We start from the raw sequence: 7,164 nt of genomic DNA on the forward strand, positions 1-7,164 counted from the left end.
AAATGATATAAAAAAGTGAGCTATTTTGGGATGACAGCAAGCACAAGACAGAGGTACTGAGAAGAAGGGGCGACTAAACCCTCTGGTTGGCAGAGAAGGAGCAATGGGCAGATGCGGGTGGCAAGAGGCGAGGGGACAGCCGGCCAATGGCGGCTCTTCAGTAGGATGTACAATGGGCTTGACGTGGGAGGAGGAATTGGACAGGCAGGAACTTGGTGAGTAATTGGTTCTTGCTAAACAAATTCCCAGATAATGATATATTTATTTCTTTTGTATTCACTGGCTGCATTTGATTCACTTCCCCAAAGCATAAGAACAACTTTAGACTGGCTTCATCCATGGGACTCATTTTACTGAGTTTTATGATACTCATGTTTAACTTTTCACTGCATTTCCCTCCTCCAGCTTTTCCTAATGTAGAATTTATCTGAGAGTAAATGCAAGAAAATGTGTAGTCATATTAATCCAGGCCATGATATACCTGATTTCTGGTACCAACCTGATCCATGGTATCAACCACAAATACCAGTGTCTCTGAAGCCAACATAGACTGTCTGGAGATGTTGGGCATGCTCTTCTTGCAAGGCCTAAACTTTCCTTCTTATTTCTGGCCTGAAACATGAGTCTAACTCTGTTTACTTTTTCTCGTGGTATTTCCCAAGACAACTGACACAGGATCCCAAAGTTTGATTTTACAGCAATCTGCATCAGATAATCCACAATGGAAATTTCATATTAGAAACAATGGAACTCTATCTACAGCCAGAGGCCCATTTGGCTTCCAGTGAGACAAGAGTAAAATCAGAGCCACTGGATAAAAGTCCCAAGCCCACAATTTTCTCCTTTATTCACATTTTCTATTATGTACTTGGAGACATGCCCATGCACTGATGAACAATTGTATTCCTCATTTTGCATTCTGCTTTGTTTGTGGAGACCTGGAGAGATTTGTGGACACTGGGATAAATTATGTGAGAGGATGTGACTATTCTTTACTGTTCTGGGTGATGAAAGTTGGAAGCCCATGGACATCTAGAGAAATTATTTTCAGAAAATGAGCAGTGGTAGCGGATCATGTGATGAACTCTGGGAAGTGAAATAAATTATGGTCTGAAACAGCCTGGACGTTTGTTATTCCTGATGGAGCTGGGCCTTCATTTGGGTTTGGAGATTGTTGTGATGTATGCACCGCCAGCAGGAAATTCCTCAACCCTTTGTTGCAAAGTGAACTCATGAGCTGAAGGAAAGGTATGAGCTACCTATCATCCTAAATTTGAAAGAAGTTGCTTTCCTTGCTCTTGTTTTCATATTTACAGTACATTGGAGAAGAGACCTGAAAATTAACCCCTTCATCCACACAGTAAATCATGGGAAACTCTGCTTTAGACTGGCTTACATTAATATGAAAGTCCTTCTTCACAACGTACAAAGGCAGTTAGCTACAAAAATTCCTCACAAGGATCATTTGAAGGGCTTTTATTTCAAAGGACATAATAGGAACAACAAGTCTTATTTTTTATTGACTAAAGCCATTAAAAATTGAGCGTTTCATTTGGCGCCACTGTGGATACATAATGAGCCAATTAGAATATGTCCCATCTTGACTACATGATAAAAGTCTAGGTAATCCTCTGATGTTGACTTTTCATAAATTGCGGCTTCCATCTCCTAGTAAGCTATTTAAAATAACCAAAATAGAAAGTTCCAGTTTGCTGACACAGAATAGCATCACTCTCTCCCTTCCTTTCCTGATAAAAACTATCTCAGGGCATAACACTTTATTTTCATCAATTATGATCTCATTTCTGGCTTCATGCCCATTGGGCATGGTTATGCCCAAGGACATTTGGGAATATGTCAAGTGATAAATGTAGTCACTTGCATTTTTATACTTCTGAGCTCAAGCGGGGAGGGATCCTCTATGTCCATCCTCTGGATCACTGGCTTAGGGTTGTGGCGTGGCAGGGTTCGAAACTTGCTCAGTAGACGTCGCCAAGCTCTGGGCATGCATCTCATCTTTGTGTTGAGAGACAGCACGAAGTTGACTCTGAATCAAGAGCTTAGCTTTAGTCATCTAGTTGATGTTGCTTTCTGCTGTTCTGCCAAAGCTGCCATCTTGAGGCCCTGATGATATTTTAGAGCCATGCATATTGGTCAGCAGAAGGACCACTGTCACACCCTGCTGCTGTCTCTAGTAAGGAAACCAGGGCATTTCCTGCCTGTAGGGTCTGTGTGGCTTGGGAGTCTTACCCGACTGCTCCCCTAGAGATCCCAGCTCCTCCAGCTCAAACATGCATCTCGTAAGATTTGCCTTGGGAGCCAAAAAGAACAATAAACACAAAATTATCTGCGGGGGTGGAGAAACCCTCATCAAAGAAAAGATGATACAGGCCTGGTACAGAAAAGCTGACTCTGGGCTGGCCCGCTGGCCCAGGCGCGTCAGAATGCACGCTGCATACACGCACCCTCCTCCCCTCACTGGGAGCACACAACCATAACCACAAAAATTATAGACTTGGGCTCTTACAAAGGTTCCAACAGTACTGTCTCCCGCCTATGTTCCTGACTTCAGAGACCAAACATCCCCAATCCTATTCTCTTTCCTCAAGACCCTACCTTTAGGCTTCTGCCTTTTTGAGAACCCCTAGGCCTTTGCAACTCAAAATGTGGCCCATGGACCATGAATATTAGCATCATCTGACAGCTTGTTAAAATTTCAGGAGCTCAGAGCTTCTGAATAAAAATCATCATTTTAACAAGATCCTTGGGAGATTTGTAACCACATTAAAATTGCTATAGGTCCCTATCTCTCACAGAGTAGAGGCAAGATAACAGGTGTTGAATAATGATAATGATGATAATAATAGACAACAATAACAGAATTATTACTACCACTACCAATAATAATAATAGGATTTATTGGGCGTGCCCTACTTGAAAGGACCATGCTGAGTGCTTTACATTCATTAGATCCTTTAACCAGTGCCCCTTTTTCTTAGTGAATTTCAGGGTCTCCAATCTCAATAAGTCCCTTCTTCCATGACCTGCATGGAAAGAGTCACCTTAAGACATAAACTCACAGGAAATCCAGGCATGAGGGGAACCAGAAGCGCAGCAGTGCACAGGGCCCCACAAACAGTGAGGAGGAGGCTGGCTGGAGCTGCCAGAGTGGCCTGCGAGCAGTCAGCCAAGGCGAGATTCACAAGCATGGGAGTCAAAGAGCAGGAGAATAGAGGAGGTGGCCCGGCACGGGGGGAAGTACAGGACTGCCGCCGCGGAGCTTGTCCCGGGCTCACTGCCATCACTGCCCAAACCCTCTTGAGTCCATCTAGACAGAGCCAAGCCTTTGACCTGCAGGTAAAGGTAGTGATGTCTAGAAATGCACACATACACACACACCTCCCCAACCTGCTTGAGAATGTATCAGAAGAGTTGGGGAGGGCAGGAAAAAAGCCACTCATGGCAGCTAAGGTGGGACTAGAATCCAGGTCTTCTACTCCAAGGCCGTGGCTCTCCATTCCCCTCCCTTGTACCTTCACAGAGAAGACACCTTTTTGTCTGTGTTTATTCGCTCTACTGCCCTTCAACTTAGAAGAACAAAAGCCCCAGGAATAGCAGGGCTCTGTAGGAGACAATGGTTGTCAGGTGCTTGGGCCACAACAAATGAAGCCAAAGTTGCATGTTCAACCATGACATGGGCCAGGCTGTGGTGGCCCATGTCCACAGACATAACCCCTAGAGCTGCTCCGCTGTGCTGCCCAGCAGGACACGTCCTGCCCCCAAGAGCCAGCAGTGCTGTCTGCACACATGGAAGACCATGGTATTAGACCAGCGACTCCCTGAAGTCAGGAAGTGAATATTCTTTACTTTAAGTAGGGCCAGGTAAGGTGAGTAGCACATTAGGGAAATGACTATTGGATGGTTAAATGGAAAGAACAAGTCATCTGTGCGCTGAGCTGGTGTAAGGGTTAATTTGCAATTTTTCAACCTAAGTCTCTTCTTACTCAGGCCTTCCACACTGTTCAAATAAAGAAAATTGAAGGCCAAATGGACAGGACATTATCTATTCCTCCCTTGGATGTTGGAAGTTTTTTTCCTGCTGCTGTTACAGCCATTAGCCCAATTGACATGAGCATGTTGTGTATGAGTTTAACCCACGACTATACTGTAAGCTCATTACAGGGACCGACAAGCTTGATTCTCGTTATATCCCATCACGTACAACAGAATGTCTGGAACAAAATAGGTGCCCAGCAAATAACTGTTTAATTGGAAGTGACTCTGAATTCCAAGCCCTCTGACCAGCTGAAATATAGAGGCCAGCTGTGATCAACTCCACTGTGTCTGCCTCCAGGCTACACCTCTTCTCAAGACGTTGCTTCCTAGGTTGTTGACACCTGCTCCTAGATATGAATGGGTTGCAGCAGGTCCTAAGCACGGAACTGATGCTAGCTGCTGAAGCATATGCCATTTGGGCTGTCAATCACTATCTAATATGCTTAACCTAAGCGATGTATTGATCCTAGTTGCCTGGAAGTATACTTGAAAAGGGCTAGGTGACATTTCCAAGGAGACACAAGATACTTTCAAGTCAATTAGAAGTATCAGAAGATTCAGTGTAGAGGGAGAAACTCACCTCGATGAAGCAGCGCTTGAGAAAGAGAATTGGATTAAGCCCCCCTTATACACCAAATCCTTGAACAACCACAACATCTAGCGAGATGGTTGCTTGCCCTGTCACGCCTGCCACAATCAGGGCACCACGGCTTTTTGCGCCAGACCTATACAACACACAGTGTTGTGATTGTCAGAGGAACAAATGCAGAAAATATTGACTCACTTGGAATTCCAATCTCAGTGCCTAAAATCTCAGGTTTAGAAGATGGGTGCTTTGACTTTATAAATAAAACACAATTCCTTCTGTTTGCAAAACACTCTGTACTTTTCAGAAACTTTAACCTCTCCTTTAATCCCAGTCATACCCACCATAACCCTGTAAGAGAGGTGGACCATCATAATTATGCCCAGATGAGAGATGAAGAAATTGGGGTCAAAAAAGATATATTTATTGACTTGGTGAAATTCACACAATTAGGTAGCATCCAATTTTCAACTACAGTCAGATTATCCCATTAAATCTCCTATGGCTTTACCCCTGACTGAAAAAAATTTTTTAAAGTCTTAGGAAAGGCAAGATACTCCAGGAGATTTTAGTTCTGTGCATGAAAAATTTAAACAAATGACTTGGGCCACTCACGGATCTGCCTGCAGCTTGAGCACCAGGCTTCCAGCCGCGCAGGCAGAGTCTGCCTTTCAGGGCAGGCACCAAACAGCCGAGGAGGGGTCAAACTTCCAGGGTCAGGTTCGGGATTTACAGAACCTGACACACAATTTGGGAATTTTTCTTTTAAAAAAGAATACAAAATTATAAATTCAAAATTAGGTATAAAAGTGAATATTTGTTTAGAATAAGAAATCACAATTACACATTTTTAGAAACTGACAAATGCAACATACATCAAAAAATTAAATAATTTAATACTTTTACTAATTGCCTGACACATCCCTATATAACATCTTTTTCGTACTTTATTAAATGCATATGGAAACAATTTTTTAAGTTTCAAGAATATCAAGATAGTTTAGTCTTTTCTTTAGCATAATTGATGGGTATTTGTTTATTATTGGTAATTTAGAAAAGTTTCAGTTTGACAACTTGTAATCAGCAACGTCATGTAAATTTTTAGGATTGTTAACAAATTTGGAAAAACTTCTACCAAGTTTCTGTTGTAAGTGGGCTATAGGATTTAAAAGAATTTTCCACAGACTAGCTTCTAACTCCGTACATTCCAAACCTTGCTCCTTCTCTACTAACACACACATACTGCCGCAGGCACCGTAGGACATCACACTGCCACATGACTTCCAGCCCTACAGCTTTGGAGGCTGGGGGTGGGCACAGCAGGTGGCAGAAATGTCCCTGGAAGCCATCCCTACATGGGGCAGCTGTTAGTGACTTAACTACGAATGCACGTGATAGCGGCCTAGACTTACACAGCCACTAAACCCAAGCTCATCGAGTCTCGCTCCATTCCCTCCGCCAGGCTCCAAAATGACCATGGGTGTTCCATTGTCTCTCCGCACAGCAGGAAGTAGGACGGGGGATCTTGGAGTTGAAAGAGACAGTGATCTTCACCAACTGCAGTTAAAAAAACATTCAATGTTCAGAATGTATAGTCATACGGACACATCACTAGGGCCCCTCAGGGCCTAGGAAGGGCCAGCGCTAGTGGAGAGCTGCAAATGCCCTCTTGCTCTCTGGTGCTTGTGCCCATCAATAAAATGAGGTTGCTGATCATTTCGATTCTCAAAAAGATATAAGGATTGACCTGAATTAGAGACGAATTCACAGGAACTGAACATGGGTTGTTAGATGCTGATCCAGAATGCTTGGCATCTGTCACCCCATCCTCAGCTCAGAGGGCGGACAAAACACAGGATCCACTGACTACTGCAGGGGGCACAGAAAGCACTTTGATTGCCTTACAGGAAGAACAAATAAATACAGGTTGAATAGAAAAATACAAAACAGTTGTCTCGTGGACTCCCTGGGGCCTGACGTAAAGCTGACTGCTCTCTCTCTGGCACTGACATGCTGGTCCATCAACCCCGCACCCTGCACCCCGCACCCTGGCCGCCCTGTCGCTCCTGGGCCCAGGGCATCTGGCAGATCTGCCCCTTCCTGCGCCTAGCCAAGCCGGGTCTCGCTTTACTCCAAAAAGTCTCCTACAGCCCCAGAGCTGCCACTCACTGCTCTTACTGTCTAACGCAACTCAAGCCTGCTGGCGTGGATCCGGCTGCAGCACGCAGGTTTCCCGGAGCGTGTGATCTCCGGACGCTGTGCCACCGGCACAGGCGCCTGCGCATGCGCGCCCTCCCGCAGCCGTGCCCGCGCGGTGCCTGCACGCCTCGCCCTCCCTCTGCCCCGCCGCCCTGCTGCGCGGGCATTCTCTGCAGAGCACAGACGGGGGAGGGACATGGGAAACTAAAACAGAAAGTAAAGGCAGGCATAGGAAAGACAGAGGGAGATAGGGGAGAGAGAAGAAAAAGTTAGAGAAAACTATACCAACCCCTAAGGAAATCAGACAGAGACGTCTTTTAACT

The 7,164-nt window shown here is 44.9% G+C and overlaps 1 long non-coding RNA gene across 1 annotated transcript; it reads right to left on the bottom strand.

Moving 5' to 3' along the window:
- Window positions 1-2,931: 2,931 nt before the first annotated feature.
- Window positions 2,932-6,915, bottom strand: LOC105871618 (uncharacterized). The gene is made up of 3 exons (XR_012918202.1): window positions 6,821-6,915; window positions 6,390-6,511; window positions 2,932-6,199 (listed from the first exon to the last, which is right to left on the bottom strand). It is a non-coding gene; the product is annotated as an uncharacterized LOC105871618 (long non-coding RNA).
- Between the last annotated feature and the right edge of the window lie 249 nt (window positions 6,916-7,164).

The sequence above is a fragment of the Microcebus murinus genome, chromosome 2 (assembly GCF_040939455.1).
Source record: "Microcebus murinus isolate Inina chromosome 2, M.murinus_Inina_mat1.0, whole genome shotgun sequence".
Taxonomy (NCBI): domain Eukaryota; kingdom Metazoa; phylum Chordata; class Mammalia; order Primates; family Cheirogaleidae; genus Microcebus; species Microcebus murinus.